The sequence below is a fragment of the Magnolia sinica genome, chromosome 18 (assembly GCF_029962835.1).
Source record: "Magnolia sinica isolate HGM2019 chromosome 18, MsV1, whole genome shotgun sequence".
Classification (NCBI taxonomy): domain Eukaryota; kingdom Viridiplantae; phylum Streptophyta; class Magnoliopsida; order Magnoliales; family Magnoliaceae; genus Magnolia; species Magnolia sinica.
Window position 1 is genome coordinate 70,924,731 of NC_080590.1, and position 26,207 is coordinate 70,950,937.

At 41.5% G+C, this 26,207-nt stretch overlaps 1 long non-coding RNA gene across 1 annotated transcript; it reads left to right on the forward strand.

Moving 5' to 3' along the window:
• Positions 1-23,609: 23,609 nt before the first annotated feature.
• LOC131233429 (uncharacterized) lies at positions 23,610-26,199 on the forward strand. The gene is made up of 2 exons (XR_009165242.1): positions 23,610-25,979; positions 26,092-26,199. It is a non-coding gene; the product is annotated as an uncharacterized LOC131233429 (long non-coding RNA).
• The last annotated feature ends 8 nt before the right edge of the window (positions 26,200-26,207 follow it).

Sequence of the window (26,207 nt, forward strand, 5' to 3'; positions counted from 1 at the left end):
AGTAGTCATCTATGAAAGTGATTCCTGGCAAACTAGATTGACGAGTTTTGATCACGACCCTATTTTAGTACTGCAACACCCCAAGACTTGTACATTAGTGATTGCGCAGGCGCTACAATTCCCACGCCATGTGGCACGCCCTTGTAACGTCTCGAAAAAATTCATACAAAGACCCGAGTATCACCTTAAGCAGGAATCACTAAGGACCGAGTCCTTTGAAAATTAGACAAAAATTAATTAAGTACTTAACTAAATAAATCAGAGAATTAGCTTGAACCACTTTCTATACAAACTGCAAGACCCAAAACCATTAGGATTACTAACCTGACAGTTACTAGAAACCTAGGATCAATCTCAAAACCCAGTTGCTCTCAGGAGCACACTGAAACTCCGTATCCAGAAACGCACAACTTGAGCCCGGAGCGAAGTGTGTGAGAAACACGAATATCTTTAGAAAATGAACTCAAACTTAAGTGAATTGGGCCGTTTTCTTGTAGGCCAAATCTAAGGTTTCAGACTGTCAGATTCTGACCCAACTACACCCTTGGATTAGGGAAATTTTCCAACACATATCAGTGTACTTGTGGCCCTGATCGAGTGACGGTGGCCGTTGAACTGAAACTGGTCCTCCACGGTCGATCTACAAATTCGATCGGACTAAAACTTTAACCTGGCATAGATCCATTATCAGGAAACTTTCTCCAGACCGTATGTAGGAAATGGACCTCCAGATGAGCTCCGTTGGCCCGAAACAACCTCCCTTTGGCTATAACCAAAGTATACCGTGGCCCTAGGGCCATTTGCACCCGTTCTAGGCCTATATAAGGGCCTTAACACACCTCTCTCTTATTCCATACGAATTTCCTAAACCTAGGAAAGAGAAGAGAGAAAAGAGGAGGAAAGAGTGAGGAGGAGAGAGAGAGTGAGAGGTAGTTGTTGGGATTCATTCCCACCACTCCACATGCCGAATCATTTCTCCCGTGTCGCTACACCATCAAATCCGAATCCATTTTTGGGTAAGAAATCCTAACCCTAATCTATTTTAGGAATCTGAATAGAGGAAACAGTGAAATAGCTAACCTATTTCATGATTTAGGTAGTCGTTATGCCATAACAAGAACATGGTGTACGAACTGAGTTCGTAACGAGCGTATCGACGAAAGGTGTGGACTATATATATTTAGGTTATAGTTTTCAAGGCTTTCAATGTCAGTTAATGATTTATGATTGACTTGATTGTTGTCACATGTACTTAGATGCGATGTCTTCCTTGTATTACACATATATATAAACTATGTTGAATATAATGCATTCTGTGTGTTTATTGAAATGTTTGAATGAATATGGAATCATGATTTGTGCTTGCCATGATTATTGATTGAGAATATGTGATTGTTGTATGTGTGACAACTCCTTTGTGAAAGGATTTGCTATAATATATGTTGTAATTATTTATTACATGTATGTTGATATGTGTAGTCTAAGTGTTTGATAAAATGTCTGAATTAGAAGTTGTTTGTTGAAATGTATTTAATAAGGGTGTTGAGATAGGATTCTCAATTACCGTATCTATAGTTACAGTTTCCTTCATGTAACTTATCTCGCCACTACATGATTTATGGATGAAATGCCTATGTATGATAACATGTGCACTATGTGTTTGTTAAAATGCTAAAATGAGATTTACATTTGAATTGTTTGTCACATGGTGTTTTACTATCACAAATGAATGCCTACTACATTTGAGTATGATTGGGACTAATACGTAGTCCAGGCAATCGGTAACGGTTTACGATCAGTGGCGGAACTAGTTTCGCCACAACGGATACGTTCGATGAATCCGAGTCGTACAGTGATTATCGACAGTGATTAGGCTACGAGGAGTGCGTATGTGCTCTATGTCAATTAATTTAACGTGCACTCGTACCAGTCGAGCTTATCAAGCAACCCGATTTGCCTAATGTATGTTCACCATGTATGAACATTACTGCTTGAATCTAAGGTACCACTTACCAGTGAAAAGCCTGTTTAACCTTGGTACCACGATCCGCTAAGACTCATGAGCTGGGCATGGTGGTATGGGACACCGTGGTCGAGCTGTCGGCCTACGCTAGGGTGACGAGCCTCCCCGTAGTGTCCATTGAGCAACCCAAACTCGTGAGTCAAATACGGTGGTATGAGACATTGTATTCGAGTTGTCGGCCTATATTAAGGTGACGAGCCTTTCTGTAGTGACCTCGAGTATAAACTAGGCCTACTATGAGGTGATGAGCCTCTCCGTAGCGACCTGAACTTACCTATCCACTGCTTTTAAATCAAGGGTGATGTTGCCCTATAACTTGCCTCTCGTATGTGACTAATTAGGATTGACGACCCTAAATGGATCATTATTTGAGTAAATGATATAAAGGGAGGTACCTTAGCTTCCTGAACTTGCTGTATGAATATGCCTAATAAATCACTCAGTTAACATGACCATGCACCGCATTGCATGTGCCTTTGGCGTTGAAGAGCACGTGTTCGGAGTGGTGCATGCTGCGATCATGAGATGATGTCAGTGAGGGAGTGCAGGCGAGGGCATGCATCATTACAGCATATCATTCCTGCATTAACAAGAGTACTCAAGACATGGATGTTGTACTGCTTTATCATTACTACTTGATTGAATTGATAACATGTTAACCTTTGCCTTATAGCTCCACTGAGTTAATCACTCACTCCCATTCTGGGATGGTGTTTTAAAACACCAACCAAACTCTGTTGTAGCTTCAGGTGATGGCGATGCTTACGAGGCGGAGCCTGACTTTTATGATGACGAGGAGGAATTCTCCTACATGCAACTCTCTGGCGGGTCTATGTAGACCTGGAGTTGCGTCGACGGGGTTACAGGGATATGGATTAGATGTCAGTACCTTGTATCATTTTATAAATTTTGGAACTATACATGTAATTATTTAACCTGGTGACATGTTCATACTCTGGAGACTTACAACCACTTATATGCTTTATATATCTATCACAGTTTTCCACTTGCATAATCAAATTATTTTTAGAGTATGATGTGCTGTTTTAGTGTAATCTCATTTATGTTTAATGCACTAATACGGACAACATTCAATCATCATTATTTATGTTGCATAAGTGATGCGATAGATCTCGGGAGTTGAGCTCTGCTCGACCCTTGAAATTTGAGGCATTTCAAATTGGTATCAAAGCATGATTTGGATTAAACTAGACCTGGGTTATGGTAACATAACACACACTAAAGTACTTTGACTTAGGAGGGAGCGATAAAAATGTAAAAATGAATGTAGGATTCCAAGTTTCGCCAACGGACGAAACTGACCATTGAAACAGGACCCGTATGCATCTGTGATCATGTGAGGTGATCCCAGTTCCTTTCTAGACCATCAATCGATGGGTTTAGACGATAATTCAGCCTATTCCACACTCAAATGACCGGAATGCGTGAATATGCTCGAGATGGATGCCGAAAACGTCTCAAACGGACTCATGGGCCCAAACGGTGTAAATCAGGGGGAATTAAAGTGGCCCCCGCACATTTTCGGCACCCCGGGGGGGATGCCATCACCCCTAGGGCGATGTCATCTCCCTAGGTCCAGTGGACCGCAATGACATAGTGCTTACCGCGAGGCCTCGCGGTCCAGCTACAGCCGGTCATGTCGGGCCGATGGTGTACACGCGTGTAGGGCCCACGAACACGTGTGAGACCACTCTATATGTTCCCTTTTTTGCTTCATTCTTCCATTTTTAAGTTTTCAAACCCCTCCAAGCTCTCAAAAATCTGATTTTTCTCTCTCAAATCTCCCTACCATTCTCAAATATTATTCTTCTTCATCACTATATACCCACCTCCCACCACTCATTTCAAACCCATCTCCTATCTCCCTCATTTTCTCCCATTTGAGCACACAAAACCTCCTTTGTGTCTCAAAAATCTCAAGTTCCACCAACCCATCCTATCCCTCCATCTTGTTTCACTCTCATAACTCTTTTCGAGCTCGTGGCTGTTGTCTTCTCTCTCTCTACACTTCTTTCCCTCATGGGAAAGAAGAGGGCTTCCATAGATGAAGCTGGGCCTAGCCGCCCTACCCGTCCAAGAAAGCAGAAATCGGGCGCTGAAGTAAGTACAAGCGCCGCACGAGAGCTGAAGACGAAGCGGGATCTCGATCCCCAAATTCCGCTCGAAAGGGCCCTACCGCCGGGCATCGCACATGGTAGGTTCAAGGGTCGTAGAGTTCTCTGTGAAGCACACGTGGACGAAAAACTATTTAGGCTATATCCGACGATGGACCTCCTATTGGACGCCGGATGGGGTCTCATATTTGAAGGCAAGTCACGTGCATGTGAGAGCACTATCTGAGCCTTCTACGCTCACATATGGGACCCATCGCTGGAGCTTCTACAGTTCACTATTCCCATGGGAAGACGGGAAGCCACAGTTGATGTTGGTGTGATAGCTCGAATTATGGGGATGGAGCGTGGTGAGGTTCATGCTAGCGAGAAGAGTCTCAAGAGTGTGCGAGAAAGAGATCGTCGTACACGATTTCTTTGCAGCCGACTAATCCACTGGAATCGAGGCAACTGCCTCTGCGACCAAGATGACTCATGACTTCTGCCTACACCACATATTCACACATAATGTGTATCCTAGGTGGAGCAATCACTCCGAATGCACACGTTTGATGGTGGACTTCCTATACAGAGCTGGGCAGGGAGACAAGCTATACCTACCTACATTTGTCCTACTACAGATAATCCAGACCACACGCTTTCCTAGGACTGACATTTCACTTCCATTTGGCTGACTCATATGCAAGCTTGCTTGAGAGTTCGGCTACCAACTTGACACGGAGCTTGTGCTAATCCACTACATTAATGATGCTACGCTCAACAACATGGGATTTGGGCCATGACAACATCAAGCCCGACTCGATGGGAGTGAGGATGAGACAGGAAGTGAAGAGGAAGAAAGTGATGAAGAAGGGGACGAAAATGAGATAGAGGAAGGAAGCGAGGAAGATGGAGAGCAGGAAGAAGAAGAAGAGAAGGCCCAAGACTCTGATGAGGGCTCTCCACCTGCTACACATGAGCACCATCATGATCGGGCTGCTTTAGAAGCTCCCTTTACTCAGATTGAGGAGGGCCAAGTCACCCTACGACAGGAGGTCAGAGAGACCCGAGCCAAGCTTGAAGAGAATTAGGCCTACATGAAGCAGAGATTTAAGAAAGTGTCTCGCACCTTGAAGGCTCTCCTGTGTTGTATGCAGGACAAGGGTACTCCCCCACCATCACCAGATTCAGACGACTAGTCCTATGTTGTAGTTGTCTTTAGATTTTCTTTGCTTTCTTGTTTTCTATGTTATAGCCTTGATAGGCTTAGTAGTAGGGTAGAGTTGTTGGTGTGTTTTGGTGTTTAAGCTTTGTTAGATTTGCTCACATGCATCTTCTGTCATGATCCATGTAAGACTACATCTCATGTATTATGACAATTTTGGTTAAATGAAATGCATGCAGCTCCTTTTGCTATGAAATTGTAGAATGCTTGAGGAATTGAGTGTTATTATGTAAAATCTTACACATGTTGCATCCTATGTTGTATATAGGGAATGCCACCTAAGACCACTCAGAGTACGACACGTCTTACACTTGGCGAATCGATTGATGGGGCACCTCCCCTAAGCGATAGCCATACAGACCCCAGTTTGGGCCCGAATCATGAGACTATGCCGGATTCTCAGCCGGCCACTGGCCCCATAAATGGGCCGACACCTTCTGCACCACCGGTTTCAGGACAGAACCGTGCGTCTTCATCGACGCCCCACATGCATTAGGCTCCTCCTCCTGATAGGTTAGAGCAGATAATGCTCCTTATGCAGCAGCAGATTTGGACCACCATCGCTGGGGCCCTTGTCCAGAACATGAATGTGGTTCTGCCTGTACCACCTGTGAACCCTGTTGGAAGCCTGAATGCTAGCAGCCTATTCGAGCGATTCCAACGCTTCCAACCTCCCACTTTTATTAGTACTCACAGACCCGAGGCTGGATATTGGTTTGACCGCATCTCTAAGATGCTGAAGCTGCTGCACTGTACTGAGGCAGAGCAGGTTGAGTTGGTCACATACATGTTTGAGAAGGAGGCCAGTCTCTGGTGGAACAACATCATACGGACAGTGCCTACTGAGTATGTGTGGACACGAGAAGCTCTTGAGACCTGCTTCCATGAGAAGTACTTCTCCCTCATGTATCGTAATGAGAATGAGAGTGATTTACTTCACCTCTGTCAGGGAGGAATGACTGTGGCCGAGTATGAAAATAGGTTCACGGAGCTAGCCAGATACGCTCCCTTGATATTAACAAACAAGCCGATGCGAATGCGACGATTTTCTGAGGGTCTGCGGCTTGATATCCGCACGAAGATGTGTTGCGCTAGCATTTCCAACTATGCTGAGCTAGTGAACATGTCTCTGCGAGCTAAGCAGGATGGGGACAGACTATCCCGTTTACACATACCCGTGGGAAAAAGTCCTCGATCAGATTTGTCGAGCAAATCATTCCTTGGCAAGAGGCCACGTGCAGATTCGCCTCCCAGACTTACGGCTCCACCGACTCAGTTGAGGCGAGCAGACTTATGATGTACTTACTACAAGAGGTTGGGCCACACTGACACTTACTGTTTCACCAAGATAAGGGACATCGGCTTCGCGCCTCCTCAGAAGATTAACCATCAGTTACCTCAGGCCATCTCAGCTCTACCTTTACGATCAGCAAGACCTGCACCTCGATTTAGGCCGCCTTAATGGCCTATGGCACCATAGCCGAACCGTACTCAACAGGCACGAGTACATGCGCTTGCAGCTGAAGTGTTTGAGTCAGCAGCTACAGTAAACCCTTCGAGGTCACTGCCCACATCCAAGGTACATCCATATTCCTATTAATGGACACTCGGTCCACTATTTTGATAATATCATGTTCTACAGTCAAGCGCTTAGGCTGAACATGACCCCTATGGTTGGGGTGAGAGTTATCGCAGTAGCAAGAACTTTTACAGATGCCACTAAGTTGTGTGAGGTTGCTTGATAGATTTAGGGAGCAGGACAATATGCATTGACCTGATTGTCACCACGATATACCATTACGATGTCATCCTCGGCTTGGATTGACTTACTGAAATAAGGGCCAAGATCGACAGCGAGACCCGACTGGTGATGGCACACAAACCCAAAAACACGACCTTCACATTCCCCGTTCAAGTCAGTTGGCCCTTCCGGGTTCTTTATTATTCTGCCCTATTAAAAGCTCATAATGGTCCGACACTTGAAAACATGCCCATGGTCCAGGACTTCTGGGAAGTGTTTAAGACGATACCTGGATTACCTCCCTGACGCGAGATCAACTTTACTATCGACCTTGTGCTTGGTGTGACACCCATTTCCTTACCCACTTATCGCATGCCTCCATGTGAGATAAAGGAATTAAGGAGACAAATTGATGACCTGTATGATTCAGGTTTCATACGGCCTAATGTGTCTCCTTGGGGAGCACCCGTGCTGTTTGTGAAGAAGAAAGATAGATCACTGTGATTGTATATTGATTATCGCAGATTGAACCAAGTGACCATGAAGAACAAGTATCCTTTGCCCAGGATAGACGATCTGTTCGATCAATTGAAAGGGGCATAGTATTTTTCAAAGATCGACTTGCAGTCAGGGTATCACTAGTTGTGTGTCAGGGATGAAGATGTGCAGAAGACAGCATTCAGAACCAGCTTTGGGCACTACAAGTTCCTTGTGATGTCATTTAGACTCACAAACGCACCTGCCGTGTTCATGGACCTTATGAACCTGGTGTTTCATCCTTATCTATACCGATTCGTCATCATATTTATAGACGACATCCTAATATACTCTAAGAGTCGGGAAGATCACAAGGAGCACTTGCGAGTAGTCTTTAATACTCTCAGGAAGAACCAGTTGTTCGCACAGTACAAGAAGTGTGACTTTTAGAAAGAAGAAGTTAAGTTCCTGGGGCATGTTGTGTCCAAGGAAGGAATAACTGTGGACCTTGCTAAGGTGACCACAGTTCAGGACTGGGAGCAGCCCGGTTCAGTTACTGAAGTGAGGAGTTTCCTTGGCCTGGCAGGTTACTATCGTCGTTTCATTAGAGACTTTTCTAAGATAGCCAGACCGTTGTCTCAACTCACTCGGAAAGATCTCAAGTTTCCCTAGAATGAGAAGGCAGAAGCATCCTTTCAGGAACTGAAGGACAAGTTGACATCCGCATCCGTGCTATTATTGCCAGAGCAGGGGTTAAATATACGATATACACCGTCTTGTGTTGGGTTGGGTTGTGTTCTGATGCAGAAGGACAGAGTGATTGCCTATACATCGCGACAGTTGAGGAAGCACGAGGAAAACTACCCTACGCACGACCTAGAGTTAGCCACTGTCACCTTTGCATTAAAGCTCTAAGGACATTACCTCTACGGAGAGAAGTTCGAGCTCTTTTGCGACCACAAGAGTCTCAGATACATATTCACACAGAGAGACTTGAATATGAGGCAACGACGATGGATGGAAACCTTGAAGGACTTCAAGTTTGAGATTTTGTACCATCCCGACAAGGCCAACCTTGTAGCAGACGCATTGAGCCGCAAGAAGACGATAGCATTTGCAGCTTCGCTGATGATAGAGGAGTGGAACATGGTAGAGTTTGTGCGAGACTTTGAGCAAAAACTTACGGTAGAGGAGCCGTTCGAGAGCGTCGCACATATTCATGTACAACCACTTATCGATGACCGAATCATAGTGGCTCAGGGGGAAGATGAATGATTAGTAGAGTTGAGAAAGCAAGCCAGTGACGATGAAGACTTTGAATGAAGAGTTGGTACGGATGGGGGTTTACGTTATTGCGGCCGCCTATGCGTCCCAAATCTTCATGACTTGAGAAGGGAAGTTCTCAAAGCTGCTCACAATTCGAAGATGGCGATGTATCCTGGTAATACAAAGATGTATCGAGATCTGAAGCGTTCGTACTGGTGGGACAACATGAAGGCCCACATTGCAGGCTATGTATCCCGTTGTTTCACTTGCCAGCAGGTCAAGGGCGAACATCGCCGACCTCCTGATTTACTTCAGCCTATGCCCATAGCTGAATGGAAATGGGATTTCATCTCTATGAATTTCATTTCAAGGTTACCGAAGACTAGGAAGGGACATAACTCCATTTGAGTGATTGTAGACTGGTTAACAAAATCGGCTCATTTTCTCCCGATTAGAGTCTCAAACTCAGTAAACGATTTGGCCAGGCTGTACATCAAGGAGATAGTATGTCTGCATGGAGTTCCTATGGAGATCATGTCGGATCGAGACACGCGATTCACATCTATCTTCTAAACTAGTATCCAAGAAGCAATGGGTGTAAAACTGAAGTTCAGTACCGCGTTCTACCCACAGACGGATGGGCAGACGAAACGGTTGAATCGGGGGTTGAAAGATATGCTACGCGCTTATGTGCTTGATTTCAAGGACAGTTGGGATGACTGTCTTCCTTATGCTGAGTTTGCTTATAACAACAATTTTCAAGTGAGTATTGGCATGACTCCCTACGAGGCCTTGTATGAGCGCTCATGTTGAGCACCGCATTGCTGGGCAGAGGTTGGCGAGAAGAGTTTGATTGGCCCAGAGTTAGTGCAGACGACCTTAGAAAAGATCGACATTATCAGGCGCCAACTTCTAGCAGCACAGAGCAGACAGAAGAGTTACACCGATACAAGGCGGCGACCGCTAGAGTTTGAGGTTGGGGACCATGTATTCCTGAAAGTTTTCCCTACGAAGGGAGTCCTTCGATTTGGCAAGAAAGGGAAACTCACGCTAAGATTCATTGGCCCATTCCATATACTAGATCAAGTGGGTGTGGTAGCGTACCGCCTTGCTTTGCCCACACCACTCGCAGGCGTGCACAACGTATTTCACGTATCGATGCTGAAGAAATATGCTCCTGACCCTTCCCACATTATCAAATGGGAGCAGGAACAGTTGAGTGAAGATGTTACTTATGTATTGCGACCAATGCGTATCCTAGAGAGGAAGGAACAGGTGTTGCGTAGTAAAGTTATTCTACTTGTGAAGATACTGTGGACGCACCACGCTGAAGAAGAGGCTACTTAGGAAATAGAAGCCGAAGTCCACAAGAACTACCCTCAGATTCTCGAGGAGTACAAAAAGGTACTAATTTTAAGGATGAAATTTTTCTTTAAGGGGGGTAGATTGTAACGTCTCAGAAAAATCTGTACAAAGACCTGAGTATCACCTCAGGTAGGAATCACTAAGGACCGAATCCTTTGGAAATTAGACAAAAATTAATTAAGTAATAAACTAAATAAATCAGAGAATTAGCTTAAACCACTTTTTATACGAACTGCAAGACCCAAAACCATTAAGATTGCTAACTCAACATTACCTAGAAACCTAGGATCAATCTGAAAACCCAGTTGCTCTCGGGAGCACACTGAAACTCTGTATCGGACCTGGACCACGTGTCGAAAGTCCGATTACTACGAAACTATACGATTATGACCGCCTTACTAGGTTTGACAACCATATCGGGAATCAAGTCCAAATAGTATCTAGAAATACACAACTTGAGCCCGGAGTGAAGTGTGTGAGAAACGCGAATATCTTTAGAAAATGAACTCAATCTTTAGTGAATTGGGCCGTTCGCTTGCAGGCCAAATCTAAAGTTTTAGACTGTCAGATTCTGACCCAACTACATGATTGGATCAGAAAAATTTTCCAACACATGTCAATGTACTTGTGGCCTTGATGTATGTTCACCATGTATGGACGCTATTGCTTGAATCTAAGATACCACTTACCAGTGAAAAGCCCGTTTAACCTTGGTACCATGATCCGCTAAGACTCATGAGCCAGGCATGATGGTATGGGACACTGTGGTCAAGGTGTCGGCCTACGCTGGGGTGACGAGCCTCCCTGTAGTGTCCATTGAGCAACCCAAAATTGTGAGCCGAATGCAGTGGTACGAGACACTGTATTCGAGCTATCGGCCTACGCTAAGGTGACGAGCCTTTCCATAGTGACCTCGAGAATAAAATAGGCCTACGCTGAGGTGATGAGCCTCTCCGTAGCAACCTGAACTTGCCTATCCACTGCTTTTAAATTAAGGGTGATGATGCCTTATAACTTGCCTATCGTATGTGACTAACTAAGATTGACGACCCTAGATGGATCATTGTTTGGGTAAATGATATCAATGGGAGGTACCTTAGCTTCCCAAACCTAATGTATGAATATGCCTAATAAATCACTCAGTTAACATGACCATGCACCGCATTGCATGTTCCTTTAGCGTTGAAGAGCACGTGTCCGGAGTAGTGCATGCCGCGATCATGAGATGATGTTGCTGAGGGAGTGCAGGTGAGGGCATGCATCATTACAGCATATCATTTTTGCATTAACAAAAGTAGTTAGGACATGGATGTTGTACTACTTTATCATTACTGCTTGATTGAATTGATAACATGTTAACCTTTGCCTTATATCTCTACTGAGTTGATCACTCACTCCCACTCTAGGACGATGTTTTAAAACACCAACCAGACTCTGTTGTAGCTTCAGGTGATGGCGATGCTTACAAGGCAAAGCCTGACTTTTATAATGACGAGGAGTTCTCCTACATGCAACTCTCTGGCGGGTCTATGTAGACCTGGAGTTGCGTCGACAAGGTTACAGGGATACGGATTAGATGTCATTAGATTGTATCATTTTATAAATTTTAGAACTATACATGTAATTATTTAACCTGGTGATATGTTCATCTTCTGGGGACTTACAACCACTTATATGCTTTATATATCTATCACAGTCTTCCACTTGCGTAATCAAATTATTTCTGGAATATGATATGTTATTTTAGTGTAATCACATTCATGTTTAATGCACTAATACGGACAACATTCAATCATCATTATTTATATTGCATAAGTGATGTGATGGATCTCGAGAGTTGAGCTCTACTCGACCCTCGAAATTTGGGGCGTTATAGCCCTATTGCAATTCCTAGATTAGAAGTTAGTGTTTTGGTACATTCCGAGGTGGGTCGCGCAACACACGTGGGCCCCACTTGCACAAATCCCATGCTATCAAATCAATCAATCCATCAATCAAGCCATCAATTAAGCCATCCATCACTCATCTCTCTCTCTCTCTCTCTCTCTCTCTCTCTCTCTCTCTCTCCACTAGTCAAACAAGCTCATACCATGTTCATGCAGCCCATGCCCTTACCCATACGTAGCCATCATTCTTTGCTTCTTTTCCTCCCCATTTTACCCCTCCATCTTCTTCTTATTCCCTCCTTATACTAAAATTTCTACCACAAAACTCCTCAACTGTCTCTCATTTCTACCATTTTCTAACAACAATATAGAGAGATTAAGTGAAAGAAAGAAAAAGATTATAGAGAATTAGGAGAAATTAAGAGAGAAAGAGAGAAAAGAAAGAAAGATTAGGGAGAGATTAAGATAAAAGAGAGATCTTGAGAGAGAATTAGGAGGGATCAAGGGGGTAAGAGAAAGAGAGAAGGGAAAAGAGAGATTAGACGAGATTAAATGTCGAGAGGAGCTTGGTGGACCATCTAATCGCCGATCCAAGCTAATCCAACCGTTCATCCTTCAGAGTGAGTGCATGGGAGGATCAAGACCCTCCCTTTCTTTGTGATCTTTCCACGCCCACAAGGGTGGGGGCCACATTGATCATGTATAGATTTTATGGTGGACCCCATAGCGGTGGGGGCCCACTTCGATGGTCAGATATTTCCTTGCTTTTCTTTCCATTCCCTTTCCCTTTACTTTTTTTATTTTTGATGATGGCGTGAGGCCCATAAGTGGGCTACGCTATTGGAGAATGTGCCTTGAATGCTATCACAGTGTGGACCACCTTGTGTGGCCCACCATGATGTTTATTTTCCATCTAACCTATTGAGTAGATTGCACATATTTGGATGGTGGGAACACACCAAAAATCAAATTGATGCAAAGCTCCTTAGCCCACCTTGTGTTGAACAGCTTGATGGATGGAGTAGATTTGTCAAGGTGGACTCCACCACCCCTAAACACAAGAGAGAAGGAGGGAAGGTTTGCAGCCATGTCTGTTAGATGCAATCAATGTCTTGGACATTGCTACCAAGTAGCAGTTCCGTTGGGAGGAGTGGCGTTCCTACTCGTGGGACTCGCGTTGGTGTATGTGTTCCATCCACTCCATCCATCCACTTCATCAGACCATTTTCGCCATTGATCCAAATTCCAAGCCGATCCACTTCCCAAGTGGGCCACACCGTGTGCTGAATAGGAGGCTGGTAAGCCTGCATCACTGATGCTTTTGCATGGGAGCTGTGGGGTGGGTTTCTACTCATGGCTCCCAATGTGATGTATTTCTTAAATCCACACCTTCCATCTATTTTTCTGGCTTATAGTTGCCGTAGATCCCAAAAACCCGGCTGATCCAACCATCTAGTGGACCACACTACAAGGAACGGTGGGCTCACTACCACCTTCATGTCATCGTCCATGCAAGGATGAGTGGTAGTGGTGTCCCACTTGTGGACCCTAAGTTGATGCATTTGTGAAATCCACACCGTCCGCCAGTTTATTTAGATCATTTATGCCATGGGCCGAACAATGAGCCAGATCTGAGTCTCGAGTGGACCGCACGGAGGGGAACAATTCCTGTATGTTGAAACCTTCTAAGGCCCATCGTGGGATCCCTGATCATCCAAAGTATCCCAAGTAAGGGCCCATTGGGCTTTGTTCAAGCTAGCCATGACGGTGGACGAAGTAGATCATCCTCAAGGGGCCCACCTTGATAGTGTATCCAAAACAAAGAAATACATAATATCACAAAAAGGGCCAAGCAACCATGCTGGGCAGAACATATACTAGCCAAATATGGGTCTCACATGTGGGACCTATCATCTCATGTTTATGTGTAAACCGCACCGTCTATCTGTTCACCATATCATTTTAGGCCATGGGCCGAAAGATAAGGAAGATTCGAATCTCAAATGGGCATCACCGCATGGATTAAACCCTGTTGTTGAAACCTTTCAAGGCCTATTGTGAAGCTCTATTAATCCAAACCAGCCCAAGTCGAGGCCCATTGGACCTCGATCGAGTTGACCAATCCGATGGACTGATTAGATCATCCAAATGGCCCCCACCAAGATGGGGAAAGTAAAAAAGAAAAGAAAAAAAATTGGGAAGGACATGCACCCACGTCCAGTGGGCACTGCCCATATTAGCCAGAGAGTTGGATTCCACCTGTGGGACCCACATTGACCCATGTGTTAAATCCATTCTGTACATATGCTTTACCATATCATCTTAGTTTGTGGACTTAAAAAATGAGGCTGGTCCAAATCTCAAGTGGGCCGCAGCTAAGGAAACAATGAGGACAACGATGTCTATTGTTGGAACCTTCCTTAGGCCTCTGTGATGTTTATGTCCTTGACCACCAAGGGTTGTGGGGCCCATTTTAGAGTCCCTCCTGGAGGGATATGTTGTCTACCCTACCATCCATCTTAGTAGGGGTGCGAGGCTTCAATTTAAGTGGGCCACATCATGAAAATAGAGTGGTTGAGTGTCTGCCATTGGAAATCTTCATAGGCTCATTGTAATATTTAATTGTTATCCAACTTAACTGAGGGGCCCTCTAAGTGCTATTATGTTAAGCACACATAGATTGTCAAATTTCGTAAGACAAACATTCATAAGACAAAATCAATTCGAGATCAGTTCTCAAGTATGGATTCACAACAATTCTACATGCCTGAAGATCAGCTCAAGATCAGCTTATGAGTAACTCAAGATAAAGTCAAGATCGGCTTATTATCAAGACAAGATCGGCACATCTTCTCATCTTCTCAAAGAAATGGTCGCCCGTATTCAAGTCAAAGTTCAAGACAAGGTGACTCAGATATTTGCTATAACATAGGTGGTATAACCCTAGAAAGACCTTAGGAATAGGTGCTTTGAAAACTTCTTTATTTTGGATTTTTATAAGTTTTTTTTTTTTTTTCTTTGGAATTCGGTCGGCCTAACTTCCTCAGCCAGCCTAACTTCAAGCTCAAGCTAAATAACAACTTCTATTGAAAATTCGGCTAGACTAAGTTTTAGTTCGGCTAGCCTAAGATTGAAATTCGGCCAGCCCGAGAAAGTTCGGGTGAAATTTCAGCAATGCAATCTTTTGAAATTCGCGAGAATTCGCCCAGCCGAGTGGCAAATTCGGCCAGCTGAATTATGAATTTCGGCTAGCCGAATTTGACCTCGAGCCAGGTGAATTTTAGATAAATCTTATCCCACGCAATCCAAAATCCATTGAATAGAATCTGGTGAACTCAGGCTAATCGAAGCCTATCTTAAGCTATCCGAAATTCTAACTTCTTTGCTTATAAATTGAGTATTTATTTCATTCCAAATTACGAAGAAAATTTATTTCTATCATTCTACAAGAGATAGAAGCTTAAGTCCTCGACAAGCTATCTGTTAGTATTTATAAATTTTATTTTAATAACTTATTCAATTCCTTTTTTCTCAAGATCATTTTAGTCTTAATCTAATAGAGTAAACTATACTCTTTTTTGAGATCTAAGAGAATGGAATCAAGTAGCATTTGGGTTTTCCATTTTTAAAATCTATAGAATCCGAGACTCTTTCTGTCTAATTAAACATTGCGTCATCTACATTTAAGAAAGAAGTTCTTATGCTACAAGCTTTTGCTACGTCTTCTATATTTGAAGATAAGTATACTTTCTGAAATTCGTTTTAGGATTTTCTGAGATAGCCTGTGAAAATCTCGGTAAGGTTTTGTCTAAGATAGCCTGAGAAAATCTCAGTAGAGTTTTTATTGTAATAGCCCATGAAAATCATAAAGAACTATATCGGGTTGTTAAAGTGACCCTGTGAAAACCTTTTTATAGTGAAAGCCAAAATTACGAGGGTAGTAATTTTGCGAGTGGAGTAGGTGTGGTTATTTTAAGCACCGAACCACTATAACTCATTATGTCATGTGGTGAATGCTTTATTATTTTTAGTGATTGGATGTTATTTATTATTTCATTCTTATGGTGAATGTTGTAATCCTTTTATATACTCTTGGTAGTTTGAAAGATTGATTTTAAAGACATTCATGAAATAAGGTTGTCCTATCTAATATTTTAGGTGAAGGTTGTCCCACGAATTATTTAGATCAAGGTTTCAATACTCAAGCGATTGAGATTTTTGTAATATTTACAAATTTCGCATTTATTTCGATTATTTAACATTGTCCTATTCACCTCCCCTCTAGGACAATGCTAGCTCTCCATTTCAGGCCCACCATGGTTCCACCTTGATATATATGTTCTATTCAAACCATACATCTACTTTGTTATCTCCTTTATGTGTGCAGGCCCAAGTATGGGGCCGATTATAGTCTCAAGTGGGCCATGCCACATAGACCTTTACATTTCTAGCAGGGCCTGCTTTTCAGGTCTCACTCTTTGTATATGATGTGCCAATTTGGGCTGATTATCGCTCGATATGTCTTATAAAATGCTAGTGTACTTGGCTTGATAAGACACACTAATAACATGCATAGTGTAATAAAATCATGCCCCATTATATGCCCGTATGCATCATTTGTATACATGTTGTGGATGATAATTAATCATAACATACGCCTTTCGGCTTGATATACTTAGGGAACCCCATATGAGATAGGGTTGCCCCACATGATAGCATGGTATGTGCAGGTTTGGTGCATGATTTGGATGGTATAACTCGTGCATTTCGCATCTTGTATGTCATGATCACCTTACACCATAACGACATTAGGGTCGTGGCCTCGACAGGCATATCATGGATGGTTGGATTGGTTATCAAAAATATATGTTGTAGCATTAGGGCGTAATAGATGTCTTTTGGTGAAAGTCCCTAAACCGTTGTGGTACCAGTAAGATGCTTCAACGTCGAGACCTAGTAGATAACATGAGCACCCGAGTACTAAATACTAGTAGGTTACGTCTCTCATTATGTTGTGGTAGGTTAAAAAGAGGTGTGACCTTATCCGCTCGAGGGTGGGAAGCTGTAAGCTAGGTTGAGTCTAACTAGCTCATAAATGGGTTCGCTATTAGCGAGCCAGGTGGGCATTGGCATACCACTGACGAGGTGAATAGCGATGTCTAATATTCCACTCACTTGGTTATGCGCATGATAGGGCGGTAGTCGGTGTTGGAGTGTACTAGACCCCAGTAATGTTTCTAGATATGAATTGTATTGATATGTGGACTAGTTGAGGATTGACATGTTTTGTGTTGCAACCCTAGTAGTATATGACATTTAGCCATGTTGGCCTTGCATTGCATAACCTTGTCATGGCTAATACCATTCATGGATTTGACAGTTTAGCCCTTTATCATCTTCTGCATACTTTGATATTTGTGTTATTGTCATATGCATTGTGCGCACACACACGCACTCTACTGAGCTTCGTAGAAACTTATGCACGTTTGTTTACGCTGCAGGTGATGTTAGGGCATATCGACAGCAATGAATCTGGAGCACGAGCCTATTCTTTTGAGTTTTAATTACATCTTATATTTTCCCTTCGAGCATTGTACTCAGAGATTATATTAGTGGAAATGTGGTGATGATGTTTTGTGTCATGGGTACACTTGTGGTTATGTTCCTTTACCAAAAAAAAATATCATGAAAATCTTTCTTGTAACATCACAGCATTGGAACCTGGCGTATGGGAGCTAGAAGTCGAGAATGGGGTACTACGGAGGTTTTCAGCACCAAATTTGCTGGCCATGAATTTTATGAGTACCATTCCCGAGTTTAAAGCATGACAGAAAAAGCTAGGGATTTTTTCTTGGGGCTTTACATCGGTAACATTTTATCTTTTGTAAATTTGTTATTTATAGTGCATTATCACTTTGTGCTTGGTTTTTTTCATAAGAATTTTTCCATGTAAATTCAAAGTATTCTCTATTAAATTTATTTATGTGATTATAATTACCTTTTTATTATTATGCTTTATATGCTTCTGCGAGTCCCAACAGCATTCTCCCTTCGTATGGATTAACTAGCTTTTGCCCATATGCATCTTGCCATGCTAGAAAAGCGTTGAAGTATGTACAATAATGATAAAATTGCATCATCCAACCAATATTATAATATGAGCAAAAAGAAAGAAGAAGAAATGCAAATCATCTTAAGTCTTCATTAAGAAGGCTGCACAAGAGGATGGATGGGTGCATGCGTCCATAATGAGAGGGATGATGTGCACATGCTACCTTATACTGATTTTATTTTTATTTTTTTTCTTGTGGGACTCATCGAAGGAAATTAAATATATGGGTATGAAAAGTACTTATGAGTGGAGTGTGAAGGACGTAAGTGAAGTCCTTTTAATTAATCTGAATTCCATCAGAAGTAATCAATTCCATGAGAAAGAAGAAAGGAAAGAAATTCGGTCACCAGTGGGAGTAGTAGTGGATTGTGTCATGGTCGCACAGATGCTAGGGAGGGACCGTAATAGAGCATGGTAGAAGGTGGGCGCTGATGTTGGAATAGAGTATGGTAAAAGGTGGGCCCTGATTTTGGGATGGAGAATGCTAGAGGACAAAGGACAATGTGTGTTGATAGTGACGAGACATCCGCTGACGTTGTGTGTCAATGTATGTGGTCCACATCCATCATTACCTACTAAAAGCAATGTTTACATTTTTAGGCTTTATTACGTACCATGCAGTTAATCTCGTCAACGAACGCTCCTACGATATTACTTAGTCGCCGCAGTTGATTCATATTGGAGGATCATCCGGTGACGGAAGGCTCGTGTTGCATCAAAGTAGCACATCGGTTGCGATTTTATCATTGATCAGAATTTAATCAACACCATGATCGGAAATGCATGCTTATAACAGTTATCAACTCAGAAATCACAAAAACCTTAGGGCCGTAATTAATATGCTGTAATGTGTTATGGTTAATGATCATCATTACCAACATAGTTGTAATAAATCCGGATATTCCCCGTCCGTTTACGCCACTTGTCCTGACCATCGATATGCATGTAAACCACCGAATCTTGATTACATATCCCTGTATCTAAATTCTTCAAAATGCTTTATATCGACACCCTCCGTCCATTTTACAATATCATTTTAACGCAAGACCTCAAAAAATGAGACATATGGAAGCTCATGTGTACCACACAAGACCCCAAAAATAAGACAGATCCAATGCTCAAGTGTGGACCACACCAAAGAAAGCAGCAGGGACAATGATGCCCACAATTGAAAGCTTGACAAGGGCCACCGTGATGTTTATTTGCCATCCAACCTGTTCATTAGGACACGTACCTGAATGAAGGGAAAAAACAAATATCGGCTGATCCAACACTTTTTGTGACCCCAATGAGTTTTCAATGGCTGGTGTGGTCCATTTCTGCGTTAGATCTACCTCATTTTTATGTCTCATTCCATAAAAACATCTCCCAAGGTGGATGGACAGTTTAGATATATATAACACATACATCACGGTAGGGCCCATGGAACTATACCGGGTCAACAAACTTCAGCTAATCCATGTTGCTGCAGTGATTCGGAAGGACTACTATGATTTAACAGCCTACTCCATCTAATCAATGTTTAAAGTGTAATGATGTGAGTGTTCCGCTACATTGACCCTTAAGGTTCAGTCACGTATAACCAAGCACTCATGCACACCCATATCTATCCATCCATGCATACATGCAAACTTCTGTTTATCCATTCAGCTATCTGTACACATATATCTATCCATTTATGCGTACATGCAAACATCTGTTTATCCATTCATCCATCTGTACATATATGCATACAATCATACAAGACCAACTATGCATCTACCAATCTAGCTATACAAAGATGACCACTGATTTATGTATATAATTACCTGATCTTCTTGATCATTGATTGTATATATTAAATTTCTCCAAAGTATAACCATTGATCTGTGTTAGATTTGTCTAATTTAAACCATTGATCTTTGTAAGAAATCAACTCACTTTTGACCATTGATTCACATGTTAAGTCTACCCAATTGTGATGACTGATCTATGTGCCAAATCCATTCAAACATGATTGGTAATCCATGACTTAAATCTGTCCAAATAGGATCATTGATCTGTGTCAAACCTGCCCAAAGATTACCATTGATCCAAGTGTTAAACTTGTCCAACTTTGATCATTAATCCATGTACCAAATTAGTCCAATTTTTATCATTTATTGTTGTAAAAAATTTTCCCACGCATTGCAATTAGTTTACATCTTAAATCAGCTCAATTCATACAGTCAATTTGTGTGCTAATTAAATCTATCCACTTTTGATCATTGATTTATGAACCAAAACTGTCTATTCATGATTCTTAGTCTACACATTGTATCTGCCTAAGTATAACCATTGATCCATGTACTAAATCAACCCATTTAAAACCATAAAATTATGTGTCAAATCCATTAATTCACGTGATAAAACAGCACAATTACAGCTTTAAAACTACATGTTAAATCTGTTCGATATTGACCATTTAATTAAGTCCTAAACTTGCACATTTATGACCATTGATTGACACCTCGAAAATATGTTCGTTTATGATTATTTGATTTCATGCTAACACTATGCCAAAATCACTATTTAAGAACGGCGAGAGGTTCGGTTCAGGAACGGCTTCAAACCGTTCGAAATTTAAAACGGCTTTACACGGAAAAGGAAACCACTGAACCACTCGTACGCCTTCATTTTTTATCCCCTTTTTATTCTCTTTCTCATTTCTTACCGATTTTTGTTCCTCTCTCTCTCTCTCTCTCTCTCTCTCTTTCTGTAGATTTCGCATATACAGAGAGAGAGAGACTGAGTGAGAGATTCGTTAATGGCAGTAGATCTTAAGCAAGATCTAACCTTTTAGAAGGAAAACCCTAATTTTCAATCTATCTTTTCGTTGGGAGACGTTTCAATTTCGTTTCGGTCAGAAGCATCTCTCTCTATGCATACATCCGAGTGGAAATGGCCACGGAAATGTCAGATTTCTTCTTAGATCTTGCATTTTCCTGCAATTGAAGCATGTTTAAAGCAAGAGACAGACGAATACCATGCTTTCCAACGATTTTCCATACTAGTACGCTGCGGAATTGTTAATTTCAGGCTTTCTGAAGGTTCTTTTAACAGATTCGGTGATTTGCAAGTTTTTTTTTCCTCGATTTGTAACAGATTCCGTGGTTCTTAGGGCAGATTCATAGAATTAGGGTTTTCTGTGGTGTTTTTGTTTGAATGATTTGGTGGTTTCTAGGGTTCGTTGTGAGTTTCTGTGGGTTTTGAAGGGTTTCAGGTATTCTTGTTATTTGCATAATTGAGGGCAGATTGGCACAATTAGGGTTTTCTGAGGTTTCCTTTTTTTCAAAATAATTGTGGTTTCTCGTATATCCTGCATGGGCAACCCGATGTAGCGGGTTGGTTAGTTAAAGTAGCTTCTCCTACCCCAAAATCATATATGATACGTCAAAAAACTTATTCTGATTTGCGAGATACGACTGTTTTAAGGTTCTGACGGTCCTGATCACTTCCACCTCCGATCGGGCCTTCTTTGTTCCGTCTTTGCCATGAAAGTGTCTGCGACCCACTCTACATCACCCTGGTTGCTGCTTGTTATGCCATGGAGGAGGAGATTGTGGCAGCTGGAGTGATGTTCTCATAATTGGGGCAGATGTTCTGGTTTGCTGTTTGATACAATTGGGATATTTGTTTTGCTGTTTGATGCAATTGTGACATTTGTTTTGCTGGTTGATGCAGATTATAGAAGATTTGTTTGATTGTGATTGCTTGAGCTGTTGTTTGCTATTTCAAGCAGTTGTGGTTTAGTTGCCGTTTGCTAAGTCAACTAGTTGTGGTTGAGTTTCCGTTTGCTAATTCAAGTAGTTGTGGCAGAGCAGTTTGATTGTGGCAGCTTGGTATAGTGGAACATGCAGGTCTGCTTGCTGCTGGTAGTTGCAGGATAGGTGGATTTGTTATGGGTGCTTCAGCTGCAGGGGTGTCTTTTGGCTACCTGTTCAGATGAGGGATGACTGATCTTGCTGGATGCCATATCAGGTGTTTAATAAAATGCCGCACAGGCTCGAACTCGGCTCAAACTGGCCCGAGTTGTTGACTGATCTGAGTCGAGCTGGCCAGACAGGCTCGAGGACCGAGCCGAGCCGAGCTGAGTTTCAGCTGGGTTAGGTAGTGGCCGAGTTGAGCCGAGCTGTGCGAAGCTCGATTCGGATCAACTCATGTACAGCTCTATGAGCTATCATCAACTCACTGTTATTCTGTCTGGAATCCTAATGGGCAAATAAACAAAAGGGCAAGGACCGGTGCCCATTTCCTGTTGACATGGTTCACTATGGGCAATGGTGAGACACATCCATAGTGATTTTTTCAATGAAAAAATTGTCACAATTTGATTTATTACAACTTCTGAATGCATGCAGCCTTCAGTATTAAGCTATAGGTGCATGTTTTTTCTGTTCAATAGAATTTCTGGATGCATGCAGCCTTGAGTATTAAACTAAAGGTGTGTATATGTTTCTATTCTTTGAGCCATTGAAGGGTCATTCATGTACTGATGCATTATTTACATATTGTCCCTTTTGTTAATGTGTTTAATTATGATGTTAAGTGGAATTTGTAGAATCAGAAGCTCTACCAAGTTGACTAGCATACCATTTCATCCTTTATTTTCATTATAAAAAAATTCATTACTGTGGTATAAATTTGTCAATGGAATTATCTCTTGATGGAATGGTTAAAAGGCTTGCCGACTCAGACCAACTTGTTCTGTCCTGAGTTGAGTTGGGGCTGAATTCGCTTGACTTGGCTGATTTAGAGGTAAATCATGATATCAAACCAGATTGGGTCTGACCTTGTCTGAGTCAACTCTGATGAGCCACATCAAACTTGTTTGACTCAATATTAGCTCTCTCTTGTTGTACTCTAATAGCTGGATTGCCTTTCATGCAGGTGAATCCAGTCATGGGCTGATGCACCAGAATAGTAGTTGATAACTGCATATCCTTCAACAATCCCACACACAGTAAGCTAATTCTCAGTGTGTGTCATTGTTATTACTTTTTTTCCTCTTAAACTAATGGGTCTTAAATTCATAGGAAGTTTGGGGCCTCCAGCCTCCTGAAAAATTGTAAAGTAGAAAGTCAGTAATCCTTTTCAATCATGAAATCTTTTCAGAGTAAACATCGCAAGTATACAACAGAGAAAGATCTCCACAGCTGTAGCGCTTGCCAGTTGGAGCAAGTCCACATACGTCACATTCGAATATTTGTCCTTGATAGGTTGAAGAAGTTTTGACGCATTCACAAGACCTGAAACACAAAATTATTAGGCAAGTGTAACACCGACCCAAGAAACATTTTGTAGACTGGATCTCCATTACCAGCATTGGTAGCATGCTTCAGCTCCATTTCGAATCTTAGACTAGACCTCCATTGCCATCACTCCTCAGGCTAAAAACATCTGATAACACTTTCACCTCTCTTCCAACTTATGGAGAGACGCATTGCAATTCAGTCATCACTGTTAGTGTAAAAGCATTGTTTGCTGCTTTTATGTTGGTTCACACAGGATACTTTTTCTGGTCTGTTGAGAAAATCGTGGTGTAAACCATTATCAAAGACCAGCATAGTATTGAAATTAGGTTGTCTTTGTATGTTATGGATATTGTGATTTCCTTGCAATCATTGCGGAAAAAAAAAAGAAAAAGAAATTCTCTTGTGCTATGTTTGAACGATAAGGACAACCAGAGTAGCATTAGTAGAATAACAAGAATATCATTCAAGGATGTTAATTTTCTTTTCTAAGCACCTCTAATTTTCCTTTTTTGTTCAACCATGATCTCCATTGACAGGTTATCTTGCCCCTCTCCCCAAACTTAGTGTCTCTAATCCATTGGCAAAATCCCTGGCCTATGCTCTCATGAGACGACGTTTTCAGTTTTGCATTCTGAATCAGCCAATTCATCCTAGAAATTTTTGAGATATCAATCCACATGAGGCTAAGGATTGAAAACAGATTACGGTTTACAATACATGTCACCATTGAAACTGGGTCATATTCCTCTTCAGGCTGTTTTGTGATTTTATTGGTATGGTACAGGTATCTCTTATGAACAAAACTGTTTGTATCTATCCAGCAATACACACTGGTCTAGAACCATAAATCTTGTACAGGATGCTTTATTGATAGTTGGAAGGATTTCACCTTTCAAAATTCTCTGATAGCTGGTACTTTTGGAGAGATGCAGTTGATTATATCATACAGAAATGCTGATTTATTGTGTGCTCTGTTGTCGATGGAACATAAATCTAAAATCATACTGACTGATCAATCTTTGTTATCCAATCAATCTTCTTCTTTGTTGTCTATGATCTTTCTAAGATTATGTTTTCTACAAAAGTTTTGGTTTCAGTTGATTGTGGCCTTTTTTGGGTCTTTTCTTATTTTTATATTTTTAGAGATTCATTTGTGTTTCTAATAGCTATTGGTTGAGCTAATCTAGTATGCTTCTCTCTCTTGTGGATCTTTAGCCAGACATGGGGCTGACTTAATATGAGATAATATGACAAATATTAATATGATATGGTGATTTAGCTATATGGGATTGAATTCTGTTTTTGGGTTTTCTTTTTTTTCATTTCCTTTTTTTTTCTTTTTTTTTTCCCTGTAAAGGATTGGAATTGTTTTTTTTTTTTTTTGGTTATCTTGAAATGCATAACATTTTTGGAGTTTGAATATCGTGTTCTTAATATCTTGCATTACTGTAACTGTTGTGGGCTTTGTTTGGTTTCTGTAGATTATAATTGAGTTGTGAAGAATATGATTTTTTTTGCTTTCTCAATTTTGATTTGTGGAAATGTTGCTAATGTGATCTTTGGCTTGTTTGTGTTGATGCCCATGTTTTGATGTTTGAAGAATGTCAGGTTTTTTTTTTTTTTTGTATCATTGGCTTGTTTGTGTTGATAGCCATGTTTTTACTTTTGAAAAATGTATATGTTCTCATAATCTTTAGCTTGTTTGTATTGATTCCCACATTTTGATTTTTGAAGAATGTGTGTGCATGTGTGTTTACATCTTTGGCTTGTTTGTGTTCATGTCCATGTTTTGATTTTTGAAGAATGTGTGGTGTTGGATATCTTTGGCTGTTTGGCATGTTGTGTTATGCCATGTCTAGTTTTTGAAGTGTTTGTTAAAGCTTGTACAGCATACCATTCAGGTTTAAGGAGTTCTACATGTGGGGGCCATTGTTCAATTATCCAAACTGCTGATGGCTGCCTTTAGGGCCCACAAAAGAGCTTAAGATTCCTTGATTGCGGACCTTCTATTTGTTGACCACCCACAGAAATGTTTGGAATTTAAAGCTTGTACAACATACATTTCAGGTTTTAAAGCTTTTACAGCAAACCATTCAGGTTTGTACAGCATACCATACAGGTTTTAAAGCTTGTACAGCATACTCTGTATTGTTTGTTTAGAATCAATACTCATGTTAGCTATAGGACATTATCCTGAAAATTAGGCCACGTCAAAGTTCAAGTGGGACACACCATAGGGAAGGATGAAGATTTCCTACTAGGCAATTTCACCAACAGAGGCATCATTTCATCAAATCATAATTTCTAAATAATTTTGACTTATTTTTATGTTGGTTCTCAAGCCCTCATCCAGTATCAGTATCAGTCATGTAAGAGTACAGTAAGGCCTTGCATGCATAGATATTCAATGCACTGAATTCATTAGAGCTGAAGTCACTTGAGGAGCCAATTTACCTTGTTAGACAATTCTTTAAGAAGCCCTTGGAATGCTTGATGCTTGGTAATCAGTCTTTATTCAATGGCATTCTTTATATTAACATGTAGTTAAACAGCATGATCTCTATGCTGAGGATCAAAGCAGAATTATATTTGTAATTGTTGGGTGCCGGCAGCATATTATTTGCCTCAGAATGCAGGAGACATAGCATGAAAGTACATTCGAGATCCCCAATTGTTGGCCTTCATAGATGCAGAGGTGAATGTTTGTAAGTTGACTTTAAGCGTTGAA